The sequence below is a fragment of the Glycine max genome, chromosome 18 (assembly GCF_000004515.6).
Source record: "Glycine max cultivar Williams 82 chromosome 18, Glycine_max_v4.0, whole genome shotgun sequence".
Lineage (NCBI taxonomy): Eukaryota > Viridiplantae > Streptophyta > Magnoliopsida > Fabales > Fabaceae > Glycine > Glycine max.
Window position 1 is genome coordinate 44,088,312 of NC_038254.2, and position 23,760 is coordinate 44,112,071.

The window sequence follows — 23,760 nt, forward strand, 5'->3', positions numbered from 1 at the left end:
TCTCTTAAGAAATGGTGCCTAGTTTCTATATGCTTGGTTCTAGAGTGTTGTACTGGATTTTTGGATAGATTGATGGCACTAGTATTGTCACACCTAATGGGTATGTGATCAAGAAGAATACCATAGTTAGATAGTTGCTGCTTCATCCATAATATTTGTGCACAACAAATGCTAGCAGAAATATATTTCGCTTTAGCAGTAGATAAAGAAACACTGTTTTGCTTCTTGCTATGCCATGAGACAAGAGTAGATCCAATGAATTGGCAAGTCCCACTTGTGCTCTTTCTATCAGTTTTGGATCCGGAAAAATCAGAATCTGAGTATCCTATTAAGTTACATTTTGAGTTCTTAGGATACCATAATCCTAAATTGATTATTCCTAATAGGAATCTTATGCTCCTTTTTACTGCACTCAAATGTGATTGTTTGGGGTTGGATTGGAACCTAGCACACATGCATACACTAAACATGATATATGGTCTACTAGCAGATAAATAAAGAAGAAATCCGATCATACCTCGATATTGTTTCATGTCTATAGACTGACCAGATTCATCTTTATCTAAATAACAGTCAGTACCAATAGGTGTAGCCATGTGCTTTGCACTTTCCATCCCAAATCTTCGGATCAGTTCTTTGCAATATTTTTGTGTGGAAGAAAGAAATTTTTATAAAACTTTTGTTGTTTTTCTGGTTTATATCCAATCTCTGCTTTATCAAAAATACATCTTTGTTTTCCTAATATAATATCTAGGTTGTTTTTGCCACTCAAAAATTTGGCAAATGAGTTTTTCATATTTTTAATTTCTTCTACATATTTACTACAACATTCACATGAATTTTCTTTTTCAATAGTCATAGTAGAAGCATGAACTTTATCACTTGATTTAGAGATTGACACTTCAGTCTTAAGATGATCTAACTCTTTATTTAACTTTAAAATCTCTTTCTCTAAATCTGAAATACTTTCTTAGATGAAGAAACAAGTTTTGCAAGTTTAATATATTTGCTATGTAATTCAACAAATGCATCTTGTAACTCATCAAAAGAAATAGCTTTGTTAGAAGATGTTACCTCTTCATCACTTTCATAGTTTTTGCCCATTAGACATAGATTAATCACTTTTTTTTCAGAATCATCAGACGATTCTAAGTCGTTATCATCCCATATGATGTAGGCCTTCTTTGCCTTCTTTTCTCCAATGTTCTTGTTTTCAAACTTCTCCATTCTTTTCTTAAAGATTGGACAATCAACCCTCAGATGTCCGGGTTGATTGCACTCATAACATCTTGGAGTTTGGGATGATTCTTCAATCCTTCTTTTAGGTTTGAAGTTTTGTCTTCTTTGAGTTCCTCTCATCCTAAGGAATTTGTTGAATCTTTTGACAAAGAGGCTAAGATCATCATCTTCGTCCAAGTCAATTGAATCTTCATTATCACTTTCTTCTTGGATTGAAGATGAGGCTTTAAGAGCAATTCCCTTCTTCTTCTTATCATTTTCTTTGTGTTGATTTAATCTCAACAGTTCCATTCGTGTTCCTGTAGCTTTCCAAATAATGTAGCGAGAGACATGTTAGTTAAATCTCGTGACTCAGTAATGGCTGTTACCTTAGGTTGCCATTCCCTGCTTAAACATCTCAATACTTTATTTAGGAGATCTTCATTTGGAAAAGTTTTTCCTAAAGATGCAAGGTGATTTATTATATGAGTAAACCTCTTTTGCATGTCTTGTATACTTTCATTTTGTTGGATCAAGTGGCCTCGGAATAATTAAGAAGGGGAGGGTTGAATTAATTATTAATGTACCTTGACTAATTAAAACTTATCCTTCTTAATGTTACTAGATTCAATTAGGCTTTACTACTAAGTTATGTAACTTAAACAAAAGTAAAGCGTAAAAGTAAAGTACACGACAAAAATTAAAAAGTGTAGGGAAGAAGAAGACAAACACAAGAATTTTATATTGGTTCGGCAACAACCCGTGCCTACATCCGGTCCCCAAGCAACCACCGGTTATTGAGATTTCTTTCAACCTTGTAAAATCCTTTACAAGCAAAGATCCACAAGGGATGTACCCTCCCTTCTCTTTGAACAACCAAGTGGATGTACCCTCCACTTGAACTGATCCACAAGAGATGTACCATCTCTTGTTCTCAGTTACTACAATCCAAGTAGATGTACCCTCTACCTATACCACAAAGGATGTACCCTCTAATGTGTTAAGACAAAGAATTCTCAGGCGTTTAGTCCTTTGAATCTTTCTAAGGGGAAACAAAAGATATCTCAGGCGGTTAGTCCTTTGAATTCTCTTAGAAAGGGAGAAGGGAGACACAAAAGAATTCAAGCAGTTAGTCGCTCTATTCTTTTGGAAAAGGGAGAAGAGAGACACAAAAAGAATTCAGGCGATTAGTCCTTGTTGAATTCTTTTTGGCAAAGGGAGAAGAGAATGAAAAGATATAGCACACTTTTGTTTTCTGCAGAATTTTCACTTGCAGAAGAACAAGGTTTGGGAAACAAAAAACTTAGAAAGCTTTTTGGCAAAGGAAGAAGAAGAAAGATGAGTAGGAAATAATTCTTAAAGAATCGTAAAGGTTGTAAAGGGTTAAAGGTTTCTCAAAAGTTGTTCAAGAAGTTGTTGTGAATGCAAGTCAAGGTCTTGCTTTTATAGACTCTTCATGTCTGGTCAAGAAAACCATTGGAAGAGTTATAACCTTGAGAAAATCATGTCAAGAGTTACATCTCTTGACCTTTTATTCAAAACTTGTCACTGGTAATCGATTACCATAATCATGTAATCGATTACACAATGCATTTTATGAAAAGATATGACTCTTCACAATTGAATTTGAATTTCAACGTTCAGATACACGGGTAATCGATTACCAATATATTGTAATTGATTACACCATTTAAAAATCATTTGGAACGTCGCAAATTCATTTAAAAATGTTTTGAAATCAAATTTTATCATTGGTAATTGATTACAGGAAACTGGTAATCGATTACCAGAGAGTAAATACTCTGGTAACTTAGAAAAATTTGAGAAAACTCTTTTGTAAAACAAAACTGTGCTATGTTTGGTTTTTGAAAAATCCTTTTCAATACTTCCCTTGTGAAGTCTTGACTTGTTGCTTCTTGATTTCTTCTCTTGAATCTTGAATTCATCTTCTCTTGAATCTTGATTCTTCCTTATGTCTTTTCTTGAATCTTGAAATCAACTTCTCTTGAATCTTGAATCTTCTTGATTTCTTCTAATGAATCTTGAAATTAATCTTGATCTTGAACTTGTTGACTCAATCTTGAAATCATTCTTTGGGGCTTTTTGTCATCATCAAAACTACTAGATTCATCATCATGAAGCTTGCTTCTACACATTTGTATTCATTCTAAACAGTTCATATTCATGAGTTAATGTATTTATCCTAGATCTTTTTATTGTGCCCTCATGTGTTACTTGTAGGGTATCCCACATGTCTTTTGCATTTTTACAATTCGATACCCTAAAATAATCATCCATTCCTAAGGTAGATGTAATTATGTTTTTGGCTTTTAAGTTATATTGTACTCGTCTTCTTTCTTCCTCACTCCAATTTTCCCTAGGCTTTTTTGTTGTTGTATTTCCAGCCACCATGGTGGGTACATAAGGTCGTATTTCTATGGCTTCCCAAATGTTTAAGTCTATTGCCTCAATGAAGATTTGCATTTGGGTTTTTCAGTAGTGGTAACCCTCTCCATTAAAAATAGGAGGCCTATTCATTGAATTTCCTTCTGGGAATCAGAAGTTTGTTGAGGCCATTATTCTTGAAGCTTCTAAACTTTATACAAGAATGAAGCTTTGATACCACTTGTTAGACAAGTCGCCTCAGAAATCTTAAGAAGGGGGGGTTGAATTAAGATTTTACAAACTATTCCCCAATTAAAAATTCTACTTTGATTTTAATGCAAGTTCCAAGTTCCCTTAAAGATGAATTTCTAAATGATGATTCAAATTAGACAATCTGAATGTAAATGCTAAGCAACAATAAATAAAGGAGTTTAAGGGAAGAGAAAGTGCAAACATAGTTTTTATACTGGTTCAGCAAATTCTGTTGCCTACATCCAGTCCCTAAGAAACCCGCTTAGGAGTTCCACTATCTCGCAAATCCTTTACACTTTCTGAAACACACAAGGACAACCCTTACTTTACATCAAGAGACTCTCAGTCTCTTAGCCCTTTGATTAGAAAGAGAAGAAGAAGAAGATGATCTCTCTTGAAAGAGATAGATGTTTACAATGAAACACTTAATTCCTTATTGAATAACATAAGTGTTTGACCAAGGAATGTTGGATGATAAGAGATTTTTGTTTGAGAGGATTATGCCTTTTGTGAACATGGAAAACTCTGAAGAAAATTTGTGCCCAAGTCACCTATTTATAGGCCTTTGATGGCCATTCAAAAATCCAATGAAAAGGTGTGATTGTTGGCAGATTTTCTAAAAACTCTCCATTGGTAATCGATTACAATGTTGGTGTAATCGATTACACAATTATTTTTCTTGAACAATTGTGACTCTTAATTTAAAATTTGAATTTCCAACGTTCAAAGCCACTGGTAATCGGTTACATGTTTTGTGTAATCGATTACAAGGTTTTTGAAAATATTTTTGAACGTTATAAGCATTGGTAATCGATTATAATGCCATGGTAATCGATTACACCTTTGAAAAACCATTTTCATAAATATTTGGGCTACCTTCTAGTAATCGATTACCAGAGAGTAAAATGCTTGGTAAAATTTTTGTTAAGATAGAAACTCACTTGGCCAATTAGTTGTGCTTTTCAAAAAAATTTCTAAGAGTCTATCTTAATTCTTATCTTGAGATCTTTGCTTTTGCTTGACATCTTGCTTTCTTCATCCTTGAAATCCATCTTGAATGATCTTTGAAATTCCTTGGCATCATCAAAATAATTCTTGAAGCTTTGTTTCTACAAAGCTTAGGTTCTAGGAGAGCATTCATCCACAGATAAACCTTCACTTTTTCATTCATTCCTACCCCATACTTGCCTTTTATTTAGGCACTCATCTTTATTTCATTACTTTGCAACATACACACTTATTAATTTCTTTTTTACTTACAATTGTTTTTTTAAACACATATATACAGAAACATTATGTGTATATACTGAAATAGTGTGTGTATGCTATTTACTTTGACCATTTCAATTCTTACCCAGTGTCTCCCCCAAATTTGGAACAAATTTACCTTGATAATTACTCTCCCAAATTTGAGACAAGTTTGCTTTGAACCACGCTTCCTGTGGATGATGCTCTCCTACAACCTAAGACAAGGTAGCAGGAGATAACACTGTATAGGCTCGGGGTTCAATCAATCAATAATTCATTCAGCTCAAACTGGGTGCAAGGCATAAATCTTTCGAGCACATGGTCAGCTTTTTGGCTAAGTGGCTATAACAATCAAACATGGCCTTCATCATCTTCAATTTCATGTATTCAGTCCATACTTTAGATATTCATGCAAAAATCAGTACTAAATGATAGTCGTTTCTCTCAAAATTTAAGGATCACACTCTCATCGGGATACGGTCAATGCATTCCTTCACAATCAATCTGACAAACTGACTAACATTTTCAGTCATACTTCCTATCGCATGTTCATTCTCTTCTAATGGCTGCATGCTTGATCCAAACAATTATCTAATCATTCCATTCCACTCAAATCATTCGCAAGCACTCATTTCATACAAAACAATCCACTGCATATCATTTTCAATCAGTTCACTGTTCAAACAAGTTTTTTGTACAAGTAATCAACTCAAAGTACTGAAATGTTTAAAGACTGAAATTAAAACAATTGAAATATAAAGCAAACTAAAATGTTCATGCTTTGCAGAAATTAATCTAAACACAATTTAAAGAACTGAACAGAATTTAAACATCCTGCTCATCCTGTGGTTGATCTTCATTATGATCTAGTGCTGGAGCTGCTCGTATATCCTGGACAGGATGCTCTGGCTCCATGACTGGTGCAGATGGCTAGGTCTCCTTAGGAACAGGTGCAAGAGATGGCTCAGGTATCTGATATGTAGAAGTATCCTCCTGAGCCATATGTACATCTGTATCATAATAAAAAGGCTTAAGAGGAGTGAGCTCATCCTCCCCCTCTGCTGGCTCCTCAACTGCTATTGCAGGCTCCTCTGGTTCAGGCTCCTGGGCTGCGGAGGCCCCACCCCCTCTAGAAGGAGAAGGTTGGGCTCCTGGCTAGGCCACTTGTGTGTCAAACTCATCCATGCTTACGATGGATGGCAGGCCCAAGCCCTGAAGGCTCTGCATGATAATGGTCTGCCCCCTGTGTAAGCTCTAGAGCATGGAATGAAGTATTTGTGGTGTAAATAAAAAATCTGAGGGTCCAATAGATAATGGAGCTGGAAGTGGTATCTGAGCAGATGGAGCAGGAATGGCTGGAGTCTGTGCTGGAGTCGAAATGGGAGGTGCTTGAGCTGTGGAAGAAGAAGGAGTTGTTGTCTCTGGTGCTGCTGAAGTAGTGGGGACCTCTGATCTCTTACCCCTGGCCTTCCTTGGCCCTCTAAATGTCACTGTTGGATCATCTAGATTCCAACAATTCTTCTTAATGTATGCTAAGTTAATGGTAGGGCTCAGGCTCTCCAGGGGTTTATAATCTAATTGGACTCCTCTAGCCTTGCACAGAGCTGTGATCAAGGCTGAGAATCCAAGTCTGGAGGAATTGTGTTGTGCAGTAATAGAGATCTGGTGGGAGATGAGGTACCCCACATTCATATCCATCTTCATAATGATGTCATAGATTAACTTGGCCCTGTCTAATGTGACATCAGATGTGTGGGAGGTAGGAATCAAGTTAGAGAAGGAAAGAACGCTCCATGTCTGAGCTAAAGTGGTCATGTTCTTCCTTAATATCTTCAAAGGCTGACCATCAGCGTTTAGTTCGAATCCCCTCCCTGGGATACAAAACTTAGCAGCCAACTCCTGAGGATCAAGTCTCAGGAATGCAAATCTCGAACAAGCACACAAATTTTCCCCCTCTTCCACAATCACTGGGGTCTTTAGAAAGGTATTCAAAGTATCTTCATCAAATTTGATCAGATGACATCTGACCCTCACCTACTTAGGTGACTTGTCTTCCGGGTCGTAGAGGTTTGCATAAAATTCCTTCACAATGGCAACATCAATGTTGCCATTAGCAAAATTAGTCAACTCCTCATCCCATTTCCTTCTCTCGAGTTCCTTCTTGAACTCATCAAACTCAATGTAATATACTACTACATTTCTCTATGGTAGTAGTTTCCTCAGCACCACAATATCATTATATTTGTCCCAAGCTTCCTGAGAATGGAATCTTGATCTGTCAAATCTGATCTAAGAGGATGAAGAGGCAAGGGACTTTCTTTTCTTAGATGCCATCTGCAAAAATATAAGATCAAACACAAGAAATTAGCACAGGTTAGTTTCAACAAAAAAAGAAGAATAAAACTAAAATTTTGACTGGGCGCTTAGCGCAGAGGACTGGGCTTAGCGCGCCTTATAAAATTTTATTCATGGGCTAAGCGCAGCAGACTCGCACTTAGCCTAAAGACACAGAAAATATTTTTCTACGGATTAGGCTTAGCGCAGCAAGTTGGGCTTACCCTAAGTCTATAATTTTCAATACAGAAGAGAGACTGGGCTTAGCGCAGCATGGCGCGCTTAGTTCAGCCTCAACAAAATGACACTCAGGCTTAGCGCACAGGGCACGCTTAGCCTAACTTCAAAAACTAAAAAACAGTAAGAGAGTTGATCTTAGCGCAGCAGGGCATGCTTAGCTCAACCTCCTCGACACACAACAAAGGCTTAGTACAGCAATTGCGCTTAGCCTTATTCAAAGGACTCACTACAAAAGCAAAGTGGTGCTTAGCCTGACAGGTCAGGCTTAGCGTTGAACAAAAATTTCAAAAATCTTAATGTCTGAACACTAGGCCCGCTTAGCGCACAGACGTGCTTAGCGGGATCATCATTTTCATTCATCAGCAGGAATAAACGCGCTTAACGCGACATGGTCAGCTTAGCGCGATCATCTGAAAATCCAAAATTTTAATAGTTGCGATGAATAGGCTAAGCGCAGCAGGCGCGCTTAGCACATTCATCGCGATTTCCAAACAAAAACACAAGGGTTTTCACCCCTTTCAGCCACATTGCCCTTAATGGGCTTCTAAAATACTTAAAATCCTAAAATGACTAACCCTAGAACTAAAAATCCTAACTTAACAACATTACTAACTAAGAAAGCAAGAAATCATCTATCCTATGGTTTGAAGGATGAAAATGAAAATGGAAATGTACTCACTTACATGGACTGTGATTGTAATGCAGAAGGAAGAAGGGAGAATGCAGACAAGTTAGTTCATGCACGCAGCAGAAATGCACAATTGATCAAGGTTAGCAAAGGTAGAGGCTAATGATTTTTGGGTAACACACAAGTGCCTTGGCCTTTGGTTTTAAAAACTGAAATTCGTATGGCGCGCTTAGCGCATAGCTGTGCTTAGCGTGCCCACGTGACGTTTGAGTTTAAAATCCAAGCGCTTAGCCTAATCTCGCGCTAAGCCTAACTTGAAGTTGCAAATTCCAGTGAGCATCTGGGGCTTAGCGCAGTAGGCTGCGCTTAGCGCTTTCTGCAACACAAAATTTTCTGCAATATGCGCTTAGCCTGAGATGTGAGGTTTAGCGTGTCATCAAGCTTCAACTTATAGAGAGTAGTTCAGGCTTAGCACAACAGGCATGCTAAGCGCACTTCCAAGAATTCAAAAACAGTAAGAGATTGGTGCTTAGTGTATCCTGCCCCGCTAAGCCCAACTTTAAAGCTCAAATTACAGAATGGATCTAGGGCTTAGCTCATGATAGCACGCTTAGCGCTGCTACAATAAAAATTTTCCAGAGAAGAAGTGGCGCTTAGCACATCATCAACACTAAGCCCACTGATTAAGGTTCAATTACAGTGAAGATGTTGGGCTTAGCACAGTGATGTGCGCTTAGCTGAACTATTCAGCCAACCAATCAGGGGTCTCTGTGCTTAGCGCGAGCAAGCTCAACTTAGCTCATGAAGACTGAGCGCTTAGCGCAAGGTCTGCGCTTAGCGGATAGACAATTGCAAAAACATTTATGAGTCTTTTTCTGTCTATCTCTTCACACAAGCTTAAAACCCCTTGTTCATTACTAAACAAGTTGAAATTAATCACAAACACAAGCAAGGTATCCTAACTACATGCAAGAGATAAGAATGAAAATTAGAAAAGGGAAAGAAAAGCTAGGTTGCCTCCCAGTAAGCGCTCTTTTAACGTCACTAGCTTGATGCATCATCATGTTATCCATGATCCAACAAAGTTCCTACTTCAAGGACCTTCTTCTCGGTGTGGAAGCAATGCCTTCCAAGGTTATTTTGATGATGCCAAAGAATCAAGAGTTAAGCAAAGTTTCAAGCAAAGATTCAAGAATCAAGTTTCAAGTTTCAAGATTCAAGAATCAAGTTTCAAGAATCAAGAATCAAGAATAATCAAGATCAAGATTCAAGACTCAAGATTCAAAAATCAAGAGAAGACTCAATCAAGATAAGTATTAAAAAGTTTTTCAAAACATTGAGTAGCACATGAAGTTTTCACAAAATCATTACCAAAGAGTTTTACTCTCTGGTAATCGATTACCATATTATAGTAATCGATTACCAATGGTTTTAAAATGTTAAGATTTTCAAAATTCAAAATGAAGAGTCACATATGTTGATGTGTAATCGATTACACCTTTATGGTAATCGATTACCAGTGACTGTTTTCAAAAAATTCATTTCCCAAACTCATATTTCTTCAAGTGACTTGTTTCTGAAGATTCTTTCAAAAGTCATATCTTTTTAAGTGATTAGTTTTAAAGGAATTGCCAAGAGTTACAAGTTTTGACTTGAGTCATCAAGAAACTATAAATATGTGACCTTGACATGAAACAAAAAAAATTCATCTCAATCATTTCTTTCAATCATCTTTCAATATTTTCTTTCATCTCTTTCAACAGTTTTCTGTTTCATCTTCTCTTCATCTTTCTAAAAATTTTTGTTCAAAACTTTCTCTTCCAAGAAAAGTTCTTTGTTCAAAAACTTGTGCTATTCATCTTTTTCATTCCCTTCTCCCTTTGCCAAAAAGAATTCGCCAAGGACTAACCGCCTGAATTCTTTTTGTGTCTCTCTTCTCCCTTTTCCAAAAGAACGAAGGACTAACCGCCTGAATTCTTTTGTGTCTCCCTTCTCCCTTGTCAAAGAATTCAAAATGACACAGTCTGAGAATTCTTTTGATTCTTCCCTTTCCCATATACAAAAGATTTCAAAGGACTAACCGCCTAAGAATTCTTTTGTATCCCCATTCACAAAGTTTCAAAGGTTTAACCGCCTGAGAACTTTGTCTTAACACATTGGAGGGTACATCCTTTGTGGTACAAGTAGAGGGTACATCTACTTGGGTTGTTGACTGAGAACAAGAGAGGGTACATCTCTTGTGGATCAGTTCTAGTGGAGGGTACATCCATTAGGTTGTTCAAAGAGAACAAGGGAGGGTACATCCCTTGTGGATCTTTGCTTGTAAAAGGATTTTTATAAGGTTGAAAAGAAATCTCAAGGACCGCAGGTCGCTTGGGGACTGGATCTAGGCACGGGTTGTTGTTGAACCAGTATAAAATCTCTTATGTGTTTGTCTTTTTCTTCCATACTCTTTTAATTTCCGCTGTGCACTTTAATTCTAGCTTTTACTTTTGGTTAAGTTTCTTTTCTATTCTTCATTTACTTAACAACATAGTAAAAGCCTTAGAAGAGTAAATTTTTAATTAGTAAAGGTTTAGGAATAATTAATTCAACCACCCCTTCTTAATTATTCTGAGGCCACTCGATCCAAAACTCGGGTCTTCTTTCCTCCATCACATGCACTTTCAAACAGACATTTTGTCTAGGTGGATCTTTGTCCTCATGGAACAAAGCAAAGTTGATCTTCTAATCTTCATTGCCCATCTGCAGCATCTTCTTTCCCATGTCTACCACGTAGCTTGCATTAGACATGAATAAGCAGCCAAGAATGAGAGGAATGTCAGCATCCTCTTCTATATCTATGACAACGAAATCAGCTGGAAATATAAGGTGCTTAACCTTCACCAAAACATCTTCAATGACTCCTTATGGCCTTGTGATAGAGCGGTCAGCTAACTGGAGAGTCATGTGTATGGGCATTATTTCCAGCTCTCCAAGTCGCTAGCACATGGTGAGAGGCATTAAATTGATACTGGCTCCCAAGTCTGTTGGATTAAGTGGCCTCAGAATAATTATGAAGGGGGGGGGGGTTGAATTAATTATGAACGTGTCTTGACTAATTAAAAATTTATCCTTCTTAATGTTACTAGATTCAACTAGGCTTTTACTACTAAGTTAAGAAAGTAAAGAACAGAAACAAAAACTTAACCAAAAGTAAAAGCGGCAATTAAAAGTACACAGCAGAAATTAAAGAGTGTAGGAAAGAAGAAGACAAACACAAGATTTATACTGGTTCAGCAACAACCCATGCCTACATCCAGTCCCCAAGCAACCAACGGTTCTTGAGATTTCTTTCAACCTTATAAAATCCTTTACAAGCAAAGATCCACAAGGGATGTACCCTCCACTTGAACTGATCCACAAGAGATGTACCCTCTTTTGTTCTCAGTATAACAACCCAAGTAGATGTACCCTCTACTTGTGCCACAAAGGATGTACCCTCCAATGTGTTAAGACAAAGGATTCTCAGGCAGTTAGTCCTTTGAATCTTTGGAAGGGGAAACAAAAGATATCTCAGGTGATTAATCCTTTGAAATCTTTTGTTTAAGGGGAAGGGAAGAATCAAAAGAATTCTTAGACGGTTAGTCCTTTGAATTCTCTTGGAAGAGAGAAGGGAGACACAAAATAATTCAGGCGGTTAGTCCTTCTATTCTTTTGGCAAAGGGAGAAGTGAATGAAGAAAAAGAATAGCACAAGTTTTTGGTCAATGATCTTTTCTTGAAAGAGAAAGTATTGAACAAAAACTTTTAGAAAAATGAAGTGAAATGAATCAGAAAGTTCTGTAAAAACGTTTTTTGAAATTCATGCCATGGTCACATATTTATAATCATTTGATGACTCAAGTTAAAGTTTGTGACTCTTGGCAATTTCTTTAAAACTAATCACTTTAAAAGGTTGTGACTCTTTTCAGAACTAGTCACTTTAAAAGTTGTGACTCTTTTAAAAAAAATCTTCAGAAAACTAGTCACTTTAAGAATTGTTACTTTTGGTAATTTATTTTTCGAAATCAGTAACTGGTAATTGATTACCATCAAGGTGTAATCGATTACACATCAATGGATGTGACTCTTCATGTTTAAATTTTGAAAATCAAAACGTTTAGAAACTCTGGTAATCGATTACAAGTATTATGTAATCGATTACACAAGTTAAAAATGATTTAAAAATGTTTTATCACTAGTTGTGACTCTTGAAATTTGAAATCTAACGTTTTAAAACATTGGTAATCGATTACATGATTATGGTAATCGATTACAACTTTGTAAATCAGTTTTGAAAACAATGCTGGCTACTGGTAATCGATTACTACCTTTTGGTAATCGATTACCAGAGAGTAAAACTCTTTGGTAAAAGATTTTGTGAAAAATTCTTGTGCTACTCAATGTTTTGAAAAACTTTTTTAGTACTTATCTTGATTGAGTCTTCTCTTGATTCTTGAATCTTGATCTTGATTGTTCTTGAATCTTGATTATTGAAACTTGATTGAATCTTGAGACTTGATTATTCTTGAAGCTTTTTGACTCCTGATTCTTTGGAACCTGCTTAACTCTTGATTCTTTGGCATCATCAAAATAATCTTGGAAGGCATTGCTTCCACAAAGTCTATGAGAGCTTTGCCTACAGCAACCTCACTGATAGAACACGGTATCGTGACAACTCCAGGTTCTTTGTGCTTGGGTGGAAGAATGCGTTGAATAACAGCACTACAGTTACCTTCCACAACAATTCTGTCACTATGGATTTACCGGTTTTTCTTGGTTAGCATATCCTTCAAATATTTGGCATAGAGGGGCATTTGCTGAAGTACTTCTCCAAAAGGCAAAGTAATTTCCAGTTTCTTGAAGATATCAAGAAATCTAGCCAAATGTCGCTCTTTATCTTTTCGTGAGGGTACCAACGAATAAGGTACCTCTTTGCATTCAATATGAGTAGCCTCTTTCTTTTTTTCTATGTTGGCCTCACTCTTGTCCTTCTTATTCTCAATCTCAACAACCTTCTCTTTTGGTTTTTCATTTTTCAACTTTTTTCTTTTTCTTCTTCTTCTTTTTCTTTTTCTTCCTTCTTCTTTATTCTATCCTGATAGTCTCTTATTAGTGTCTCTTCTTCTTCATCACCTTCTGCTTCCTCAACAATTTCTTCAAGTTCAACTGGTTCCAGTGCCGGTTCATCAGCCAGCTATTGTTTAAATCCCTCCAGCTTCTGATCAGCTCTACTCTCCTCAGCTTGAATCACCATTCTTCTTCTAGTCATCACAGCTTTGCACTCTTCCTTAGGATTAAAGCTGCTGGATGGTCTTTCAGCTAACTGCTTTCCAAGCTGGCCCACCTAAACTTCCAGATTCTTAATTGCAGACTCGGTGCTCTTTTGGTCAGACATTGACACTTGCATCAATCGAGCTAGAGTCTCTTCCAGCTTCGTGGTTCGGTCAAGAGAGTTGGCATTTGCTGTTGTGGCCTTGTAGATGAACCACCCCGGTCTCTATTGAATTGGTTACAAGGGTGATTTTGCAAATGTCTCTGCTGTTGATATTGTTGGTTGTTCTGAAATCCTGGAAATCCACTTGTATTGAAATTGCCCCTGGGCTGATTCCCCATATAATTAACCTCATGTGCAATTTGCTCTTCATTAGGGATACAACATCCAGATTCATGAGCTCCACCGCAAATCATACATCCTGCAACCTGCAAAATAGAAGAATGTGAAGTTTATGCAAAATGAAGTTGAGTTGGCAACTTACTGAGTGTTTCTGTTAATGGCTCTAGTTGCTTAGATAGCAACTTGTTTTGTGCCAGCAGAACGTCCTGTGAGGTTAGCTCAAATAAGCTCTTCTTGGTAGGAATGTGGGCTCGGTCTCTCAGAATGGCAATGTCACTAGCAGCCATGCTTTCAATTAAGTCCATTGCTTCCTTGGGGGTCTTCGTTTAGATCTTACCCCCAGCTGAAGCATCTAAGAGCTGCTTAGATTGTGGTCTCAACCCATCTATGAATATGTTGAGTTGTATTGGTTCTGAAAAACCGTGAGTGGGAGTCTTCCACAATAAACCTCTGAATCTTTCAAGTGCCTTACTCAACGATTCATCTGGAAACTGGTGGAAGGAAGAGATGGCAGCTTTGCCTTCTACAGTCTTCGATTCAGGGAAGTACTTCTTCAAGAACTTTTCTACTACTTCATCCCATGACTTTAGACTATTTCCTTTAAAAGAATGAAGCCATCTCTTAACTTCTCCAGCTAAAGAAAATGAGAACAGACTCAACCTGATTGCATCCGCAGACACACCCGCCAGCCTAATGGTATTGCATATCTCTATATAAGTGGCCAAGTGAGCATAAGGGTCTTCATTGGGTAGAACATGAAACAAATTATTTTGAATCAGCTGTATTAAAGAAGGAGGATATGTAATTGTCTGCGCTTGAACTTCTGGCTATACAATACTAGTGAAAAATTGTGGCACAATAGAACTTGAATAATCCTCCAGGGTTACTCTTCTTGGCTCTTCAGCCATGATTGGGTCTTCAACAGGTTCTATATGAAAGTGCCCTACAATAGGAAAACTAGAAGATGCCTCAGAAGATTGAGGTTCTTCTTCTGGAGTTGTTGTTGCTTCTAAATTCTGCAAAAAAAATTTGATTCTCTCTGAATTACGCCTTCTACAAGTGGCGTTAATATCCAAATCAATGGGGATCAAGCCACTTGCAGTAGATCTTCTTTGCATACAAGAAAGCAGAACAACAACTATCCAGTTCAAAAGAACAATGAATGTACAGTAACTAAAATATGAACAAAAAGAATCAATGAATCAAAGAGAAAAATATAAAGCAATGTCGTAAAACTGAACTAAACTCTTCTAATGAATCTAGTTCCCCGGCAACAACGCCATAAATGCTTTGTTGGATTTCCCCTACAGTTACTTTTTGGTCCAATTTTTTCTTTGTACAAATATGTTCAAGGGAAATCTGATTCGCCGGAAAGCGCACCGGATCATCAAGTATTTAAAATTAAAACGGATGAATCTGAGTATCAAACTCAAGGAACCAGTATTAGTCAGAGTTAAATTCAGAAATAAGGCATTGTTGAAAGAAACATTGATAATTGATGGTTTAGAATAGAATTAAACTAAGTCTAGGCTAAAAATAGTAAAAATGCAAGTAAATAAGATTGACAGTAGTAGGTAAAAGTGTTGGGTCTTTCTAACAAACAAGTTGATGTATATAAAGATGTTTATCTAATCAATCATGCTTTTGTGTTCTATGTTGTAGCCTAAATTACTAAACCTCGATCCCTAGTTAGGCTAAATCAATCCAAGCTTCATCCTCAGATCCCTCTTGTTGGACTAGGCTTAATTTAGACAGCCCTCGTAGGTTTAGACTAACTTAAACTAAGCTTCATCCGCAAATCCCTCATTTAAGACTAGGCTCAGCTTAAATAGCTTACGAAAGTTTAGACTAATTTAACCTAAGATTCATCTGTAGATCCCTCATTTAAGACTAGGCTTAGATCAAACAGCATTATTGTAACAACATATTTGAAACAAAACTTAATCCGAAGATCCCTCATTTAAGACTAAGTTTCAATCCTACTTCAATCAAGTTTTAAGGCAACAATACATTTCCCAAAGCTAAAGTCACCTAACTATGCACACAGATGGGTGATCAGACCAAGAGCATACAAAATTTAAGCACTGAAAGAAGCATTGAACATAATAAACACAATCAATTAGATATTAAAGGAATCACATCAGGTGTTCTTTAGAAATCCCAACCAAGGGTGTTTAGCCAGCCATTACAGAAAAACCCTAACTATAATGAGATTAAGAGTAGAGAATAACTGCTCCTTACATAAGAAGAGGGATCCCTCCTCCTCTTCTCAGCATCTCACAATCACTCTACAACTCACTAATCTCTCTCTAATTACAAAACCTAGGTCTCTCTGCAAAAGCTTCTCCTCTTGTTGCCTCCAGAGCTCTTTTCTCGAAATAGGCACTATGGTGTGCTTTGGAATTCTTTGCAAAAGTTGTCTTCTTTCTGTGTGTCTGTTGTTGGATCAAGTGGCCTCAGAATAATTAAGAAGGGGGGGTTGAATTAATTATTAATGAACCTTTACTAATTAAAAATCTATCCTTCTTAATGTTACTAGATTCAATTAGGCTTTTACTATAATGTTAAGAAAGTAAAGTACAAAAATAGAAACTTAACCAAAAGTAAAAGCGATAATTAAAGTGCACAACGGAAATTAAAGAGTATAGGGAAGAAGAAGACAAACACAAGAATTTATACTGGTTCGACAACAACCCGTGCCTACATCCAGTCCCCAAGCAACCTACGGTCCTTGAGATTTCTTTTCAACCTTGTAAAAACCTTTACAAGCAAAGATCCACAAGGGATGTACCCTCCCTTTTTCTCTTTGAACAACCAAGTGGATGCACCCTCCACTTGAACTGATCCACAAGAGATGTACCCTCTTTTGTTCTCAGTTGCAACAATCCAAGTAGATGTATCCTCTACTTGTACCACAAAGGATATACCCTCCAATGTGTTAAGACAAAGTTCTCAGGCGGTTAGTCCTTTGAAACTTTGTAAAGGGGAAACAAAAGATATCTCAGGCGGTTAGTCCCTTGAAATCTTTTGTTTAAGGGAAAGGGAAGAATCAAATGAATTTTCAGACTGTGTCTTTTTGAATTCTTTGAAAAGGGAGAAGGGAGACACAAAAGAATTCAGGCGGTTAGTCCTTTGTTCTTTTGGAAAAGGGAGAAGAGAGACACAAAAACAATTCAGGCGATTAGTCCTTGTTGAATTCTTTTTGGCAAAGGGAGAAGAGAATGAAAAGATATAGCACACTTTTGTTTTCTGCAAAAGAACAAGGTTTGGAAAACAGAAAATTGGAAAGCTTTTTGGCATAGAAAGAAGAAGAAAGATGAGAAGCAAAGGTTTCAAGATTTCTCAAAAGTTGTTCAAGAAATTCTAAAAGTTGTAAGAGTTATTGAAATGCAAGTCAAGGTCTTGCTTTTATAGACTCTTCATGTCTGGTCAAGAAAACCATTAGAAAAGTTATAACCTTGAGAAAATCTTGAGAAAACCATTGGAAGAGTTACATCTCTTGACTTTTTATTCAAAACTTGTCACTGGTAATCGATTATCATAACCATGTAATCGATTACATAATGCATTTTATGAAAAGATGTGACTCTTCACAATTGAATTTGAATTTCAATGTTCAGATACACTGGTAATCGATTACCAATATATTGTAATCGATTACACCATTTAAAAAACATTTGGAATGTTTCAAATTCAGATAAAAGCTTTTGAAATCAAACTTTACCACTAGTAATCGATTACAGGTAATTGGTAATCAATTACCAGAGAGAAAATACTCTGGTAAATTAGAAAAATTTGGAAAAAATTTTCTTGTAAAACAAAACTGTGCTATGTTTGGTTTTTGAAAAATCTTTTTCAATACTTCCTTTGTGAAGTCTTGACTTGTTGCTTTTTGGTTTCTTCTCTTGAATCTTGATTCTTCTTGCTGTCTTTTCTTTAATCTTGATCTTGAACTTGTTGACTTAATCTTGACATCATTCTTTTGGGCTTTATGTCATCATCAAAACTACTTGAATCATACTTGATTCATCATCATGAAGCTTGCTTCTACATCTGTGCCTTTCTACCTCTCTACCATAATTTTTCACAAGACAGGCTTTAAATAGACTCTGAATTCATGACGTTGCACTTAGCGGGAGTAAGTAGATTTAAGCTTAACGCCAGTCATGTGTTGAGCCTGGCTGAAGACAACCGTTGCGCTTAACGCACTGATCTCGCGCTTACCGCGCAACCTTGATATTGATGCTCTGCCAAATTCTTCTGTCTCACTAAGCACACTGAAGCTGCGCTTAGCAATGGATGCGCACTTAGCCCAACTGATGAGCTGAGCTCAACTGTCACTTTTTGCACTTCATGACTTAGCCTCTTTTTAACCTGAAATTACACAGATTTCATCATTAAATCCAATGGAAATATTCTAGAGACAGCTTTAACAATAAAACAAGATTTATTTACAAATTACTACAAAATAATCATAAATTGAGGAACTATACAAGTTTTGGAAAATGTTTTCTATAAAAGTTAGTCGTATAAGACGACTAACAAGCACCCAAGTGACCACAAGGCCTGTTTTAAAGTAAAATGGGTGGAACATGAGATAGACATGGTAGCTAGAGCCATGGTACTACAGTCCCCACTTGAAAAAACACTGACTAATACTATGGAGTGTCTGACAACGGAGGAAGAAAAAGAAGTGCAGAGTTGTTTAGAGGAATTAGAAGGTGTAGAAGAGAATCCCTCTGGAAGAATGGTTTTTGAAGAATAGAAGAAGGACAATCCGGTAGAAAAGACTAAAGTGGAGTTGAAGACTCTTCCAGAACATTTGAAGTATGTGTTTTTAGGAGAAAATGAAGTCAATCCGATGATCATCAGTAATTCTCTAAGAAAGGAAGAGGAATCTCAGCTACTGAAAGTTTTGAAGAAACATAAAGTGGCTATTGAATGGCATATTTCTAACTTGAAAGGGATCAACCCTTCTTACTGTATGCATTAGATCAACATGGAAGATGACTATAAACCGGTAAGACAGCCACAAAGAAGATTGAACCCTGTGATGAAGGAAGAAGTGCGAAAAGAAGTGCTCAAATTGCTAGAAGCAAGCCTCATTTATCCCATTTCGGATAGTGCTTGGGTTAGTCCCGTGCAGGTGGTTCCGAAGAAAGGAGGCATGACGATAATCAGGAATGAGAAGAATGATTTAATTTCCACAAGAACCATCACTGGCTGGAGGATGTGTATTAACTATAGAAAGTTGAATGACGCCACCAGAAAAGATCACTACCCACTTCCTTTTATGGATCAAATGCTTGAAAGGCTAGTAGGACAATCATTCTATTGCTTTTTAGATGGATACTCTAGCTACAATCATATTTTTGTGGATCCAAATGACCAAGAAAAGATAGCATTCACCTATCCCTTTGGCGTGTTTGCATATAGGCGAATGCCATTCAGTCTTTGCAATGCTCTTACAACTTTTCAAAGGTGTATGATGGCAATTTTTGCTGACATGGTGGAGAAATGTATCAAAGTGTTTATGGATGACTTCTCCGTCTTTGGCTCATCTTTTGATTGTTGTTTAGAAAATCTAGAGCGAGTGTTTCAACGATGTGAAGAAACAAACTTGGTGCTCAATTGGGAAAAATGTCATTTTATGGTGCAAGAAGGGATTGTTTTGGGCCACAAAATCTCTATGAGGGGGATTGAAGTAGACAAAGCTAAGATTGATGTGATCGAGAAGCTACCTCCTCTTGTAAATGTCAAGGAAGTAAGAAGCTTTCTAGGGCATGTTGGGTTCTATAGGTGGTTTATAAAAGACTTTTCAAAGATTGCCAAACCACTCAGTAATTTGCTCAATAGGGATGTTGTGTTTTTGTTTGATGAAGACTACTTGAAAGCATTCAACACACTCAAGACTAGTCTAGTGTCCACTCCTGTCATTACAGCACCAAATTGGGGTCAAGAATTTGAGCTAATGTGTGATGCAAGTGATTATGTTGTAGGTGTTGTGTTGGACTAGAGGAAAGGCAAAGTCTTCCATGTAGAAGCAAAGACTTTGCCTTTGATGTTTTGATGATGCCATATGATCATGATGTTTTGATGCCTTATGAAAATGTGCTTCTCAAGTTTAATTCAAGACAAAAATCCAAGAATACAAGATACAACATCAAGAAGATCTCTACAAGAAGATCTCTAGTGTTCTAGGAAGGGAATCCCAAATTGAAGCTACAAAAGGTTTGGCCAAGAAATTTAAGCAAAAATGTCTTTTTCAAGAGATTTACTCTCTGGTAATTGATTACCAGAGGATGTAATCGATTACCAGTGGCCAAAATGACTTATAGCAGCTATTAGAAATTTGAATTCAAATTTTACACTGTGTAATCGATTACACATGGATGGTAATCGATTACTAGCAGTTATTGAACGTTTTGATTCAAATTTTAAAGCCTGTAATTGATTACACAAGTCTTGTAATCGATTACCATAGGAGATTTTCAAAAAATAATTTCCAAGGGTCACAACTTTTCAAATGGTTTTTACATGGCCATCAAAGGTCTATTTATATGTGACTTGGAACACGAATTTGCTCAGAGTTTTTCAGAACAAAAAGTCTTATCCTCTCAAAAAGCAAAATCATTTTATCCTCTTAAGAATTTCTTGGCCAATACACTTGCAATTCAATAAGGAATTAATTGAGTGCTCAATTGTACAATCTATCTCTTTCAAGAGAGATTTCTTCTTCTTTTCATTCTATTTCTCAAAAGGGATTAAGAGACCGAGGGTCTCTTGTTGTAAAGAAATCTGAACACAAAGGAAGGGTTGTCCTTGTGTGGTTCAGAACTTGTAAAGGGATTTTGCAAGATAGTGGAACTTTCAAGCGGGTTGCTTGGGGACTGGACGTAGGCACAAGGGTGTGGCCGAACCAGTATAAATCTAATTTTGCATTTTCTCTTCCCTTAAACTCCTTTATTGTTTATTGTGCATTGCTTATTATTTCTATTTAGTAAAGATTAATTTGCATTATCATTTAGGAGTTCATTTTTTTAAAAGGAATCTTGGGTTATTGGGAAAAAATCAAAATAGAATTTTTTATTAGGAAAAGATTGAGATATCTTAATTCAATCCCCCCCTTCTTAAGATATCTGAGGCCATTTGTCCAACATTCCATGCTATTTATTATGCCAACAAAGTCCTAAATGATGCTTAGATCAATTATGCTACTACAGAGAAGGAAATGCTTGCAATTGTTTATGCATTGGAAAAATCCAGGTCATACTTGGTGGGATCGAAAGTTATCGTCTATACTGATCATGCCGCCATCAAGTATTTACTGAATAAAGCTGGCTCCAAACCTCGATTAATCAGGTGGATCTTGTTACTTCAGGAGTTTGATATAGTTATCCAAGACAAGAAAGGATCTAAAAATCTGGTAGCTGACCACTTGTCAAGACTAGTCAATGAAGAGGTGACTTGAAAGAGTTAGAAATAAGAGACGAATTCCCTGATGAATCGTTGTTTGTCATAAATGAAAGGCCATGGTTTGCTAATTTAGCTAACTTCAAAGCAGCTAGAATCATCCCTAAAGATTTGACTTGGCAGCAAAGGAAGAAATTCTTGCATGATGCCCAATTTTATGTGTGGGATGATCCATATTTATTCAAGATTGGTGTTGATAACCTTCTGAGAAGGTGCGTAACAAAGGAGGAAGCCAAGAGCATATTATGGCATTGTCACAACTCACCACGTGGAGGACATTACACTGGAGACAAAATAGCAACCAAAGTCCTACAATCAGAATTCTTTTAGCCAACACTCTTCAAAGATGCTCATGAACATGCCAGTCAATGTGATCAATGTCAAAGAATGGGAGGAATCTCTAAGAGAAATGAAATGCCATTGCAGAACATAATGGAAGTGAAAATCTTTGACTGCTGGGGAATTGACTTTGTAGGTCCTCTTCCCCCATCCTTTGGAAATGAATATATCCTTGTAGTTGTGTATTATGTCTCCAAGTGGGTTGAAGCAGTGGAGGCTCCGAAGAATGATGCTAAAACTGTAGTGAAGTTTTTGAAGAAGAATATTTTTGCTCGCTTTGGGGTGCCTAGAGTCCTAATAAGTGATGGGGGCTCTCATTTTTGCAATAGCCAACTACAGAAGGTGTTAGGCCACTATCATGTCACACATAAAGTAGCCTCACCTTATCACCCACAAACAAATGACCAAGCTGAAGTCTCCAACAGGGAATTGAAGAAAATCTTGGAGAAAACTATAGCTTCCATGCGGAAGGACTAGTCAAGCAAGCTGGACGATGCATTATGGGCTTACAGAACTGCATTCAAGACACCTATAGGCCTGTCTCCGTTCCAAATGGTTTATGGTAAATCATGTCATTTGCCTGTAGAAATGGAACACAAGGCATACTGGGCTATGAAATTTCTTAATTTTGATGAGGTTTTATTAGGGGAAAAGAGGAGGTTACAACTCTTAGAGCTGGACGAAATGAGATTGAATGCGTACGAGTATTCAAGGTTGTACAAAGAAAAAATGAAGGCCTATCATGATAAGAAGCTACTCAAGAAGGATTTTAGGCCAGGACAGCAAGTGTTGCTATTCAATTCAAGATTGAAGTTGTTTCCAAGCAAGCTAAAGTCTAAATAGTCTGGACCTTTCACCATTAAAGAAGTCAAACCATATGGAGCAGTGGAATTATTCGACCCTCAATCAGAAACTCTAGACAGAACATGGATAGTAAATGGTCAGAGGTTAAAGCTGTACCATGGTGGGAACATTGAGAGGCTGACCGTCATTATACAATTACAAGACCCTTGAGGTAATATGCGTCAAGCTAGTGACGTTAAAAAAGCACTTACTGGGAGGCAACCCAGCTCCTTTTCCTTTATTTTCTTAATCATTGCATATAGTTAGGTTTAAACTTGTTTGTTATTACTAGAGTAAGTTATCATCATGTTTTGTATGATACATGGGGTTGTTTAAGCTTTTTTGAAGCTGTGGATGAGAAAGAACTTAGAAATTCTTTTCATTCATCCACCCACGCAGTGCACCCTATGCGCTAAGCAAATCATCCTTCATGCGCTGAGCGAGTCATCACCCGCGCTCAGCGCACCAACCCCTACCCATTGGCTAAAAGGGTTGCAATTATCTCTTTTCCTGCATCCCCATGTTAATTGGGCCCAGCGGGTCATACCTGCTAAGCCCAAATCTCTCTCAAGAATGGAATTATGCCGAGCGAGACCATCTCGATAAGCGCGACCCCACTACTGCATCATGAGGCATTTAATTCGCTAAGTCAGTCGTGTCCCGCTTAGTGAAAGTTGCAAACCAATCAGAGCGACAGAACTCGCTAAGCGCACTTCTATGCGCTAAGCCCAAATCCTTCTCAGGTTTTCTAATTTTTGAATTGGGCTAAGCGAGCCTGTCCCACTAAGCGCGTGAATTTAAAATCAGAAAATTCAAACATCACTGAGTGCTCACTTAGCGATTCACTCGCGTTAAGTGAGACAGTTGAAACTACCAAAAATAAGACATTACTACCTTAGGCAGTTACTTTTGTGCAAAGTATAACTCCCTTCCTTATCATTGGCATTCCTTGCTAGCATCTATACTGCATTTTCTTGCTCATCTCTACTTCTTTGCCTCCATTTTGCTCAATATTCTCTGCATTACAAGTAAGTACTTTCTGCTTTACCTTTTAATTTTTGTTTTTGAACCCTAGGATATATGCCATTTTATCTTCTCTGTGATTTTTAATTTGTGCTACTGTTGATGTTCATTAGGTAGTTGTTAGATAGCATGTTGTTAGG